A 2,151-nucleotide genomic window follows, 5' to 3' on the forward strand; every position below is an offset into this window, starting at 1 on the left:
TTTTGATTACAATTTAATTTTTTGTGTTATTTTTTACAATTTCAAGTTCTATCGGGCTTAAAAAACCACCCTATATATTGTGTCCTAAAAAACTATTATCATAATTGGATTCTTTTCCAAAGGCTTGTCTTGTGTTTACCAGTTTACCAATTAAATATCTTTATTTCTATAAAATATCATTATCATTAATTATATTATATACTAAGGGGTTGTATATTGAGTTATATAATATAAACTACATAATGAGACTAAGTATTTATTTACAATTTATTACTATGATTCAAATGATTCAGATAAATAGTTGCCATAAAATATGCTTATTAAATCATAACTTATTACCTAATATGTACATATACTTGTTGATTTGTCGAGGTATCTAGTGATGAAGTGTTCGCCATTGGTGTCGTGTTGTAATCGTGGAAGTCATCTCAGCCCATAAGTTCAATTTCTGAAGAGCTCTTCTTAGGACTTCTCCAAGTCCATACTCTTCTCTTTCTGCCTTGTCCTCTCTCGTCTAAGTCTTCCTCTTCACTGACTTTTTTCTTGGTCTAGTTGTCCTGCCCCTTTTCTCCCATTTCCGTTTTGGGGCGTTACCTTATTTTTGAATCCAATTCCTTATTGGCCATAGGTGACAGAACGCTCTCTAGGTAGGCGCCCCCCCCCCCAAGGCCCGAGAGGGGATGGGAAAGTTTGACATGTCCAGGAAAGTCCTGCTTGGAGTTTGATCGGATTTTAATTGGATTCTGATCCTTCCTCAAAAAGTGTCGTTTTTGTTGTAACACTTAAGTATTGGTAGATCTAATAAGGGAATGTGGCAAACTAAACACGTATGTGTATATATCCAGGAACGCAGTAAAAGGTTCCTCGAAAGGCCTGAACAAGTATAGGGACAGATGGCAAAAAACCTTAATAAACCACACATTGTTGTAATAATGGCTAATGCCTCAATACATAACCAGCGGCTTACTCAAAAATAATCACTCAAAGTTTAATCTTATGTAAGTAGCATTCATGTAAATCGAATACGGAAGTGAAAACACTTAAAAAATATTTTTGAATAAACAAGACATTTTAATTAGTTGTTCATTTAAATTTTTTCTTTAAAAAAAATCCACTTTATCTTTCTTTTATTACCTTACAAGTTCAATGTAATTTAAAAACTTTTATTAAATGCAATCAAATTTTATCCAAGATAAAGTATGTTTTCTCATATATCTGTCTACTGCATTTCTCATGTCTCGTTTAGGGAGTGACACCGTAGGTGGATTCAGCCTTAAACTGTTAGCAATTTGTCATAGTCAGTTTCTTCTGAGGTGGGAGTCCCACTGCCACAATTCTGTTAAATAATTTCTCAATTCTCTAGACCTTCTTAAAAAAGGCAATTCACTTTTATTTTGTTATTAATTATACATAATTTTATAATTGAAATCACTAAACCACTCTTTTTTTTTAATGAGCTTTTTTTTTAATCTGTTACATGGAAAGAATCTTGAGAAAGATATGTCACATCTTAATGATCTTATAGAGAAATATTTTATCTATAGTTTACTGAAAATTCTTTTATTGTCACCTGGAAATTAGCCAGAAATTAAAGCTTATATTTTTTCAGTTTTATATTATATCTGAATCAATTGAACTTTGTTTATCATACTTATCCAAACTGAAAGTATGGTTAATTTTAATTTTACCATTGATTAATCTGAGAAAGATTAATAATTTTCTTTTTAAAAAATAAAAGAAAAAGATCAAAACAATCTTTATTAAAGAATCCGGTTATAAAAAACTTTGAACTTAAATTTTCCATTCCATTTACACAAACAATTTCATTTTTTTTTCTAACTTGATTCACCTGAAACTTTTGTTGTAAGCATATTCCTTAATATACTTCTGATTTAATTCAAATGCATTTATTAGATCATTATTGGTAAAACGATAGTTCAAAATAGTACGAAAACTATTTATCAACGTTTTGTTGCTTGCATTAACGTTTTACCCGACTTTGCAGTGCTTCCTCAGGACTAAAATTAGTAATTACTAATTACTATCCATCTAGTATATACAAATCAATATTTCTTTTCGTAATTATGCTCAACCATATCATTCATTGGGTTGTGATGAGATTTTTTGGTAAATGGTCAGGATTTCTCTGCG

This window comes from Halyomorpha halys, unplaced genomic scaffold (genome assembly GCF_000696795.3).
Source record: "Halyomorpha halys isolate HHAL.00 unplaced genomic scaffold, Hhal_1.1 Scaffold138.1, whole genome shotgun sequence".
NCBI lineage: Eukaryota > Metazoa > Arthropoda > Insecta > Hemiptera > Pentatomidae > Halyomorpha > Halyomorpha halys.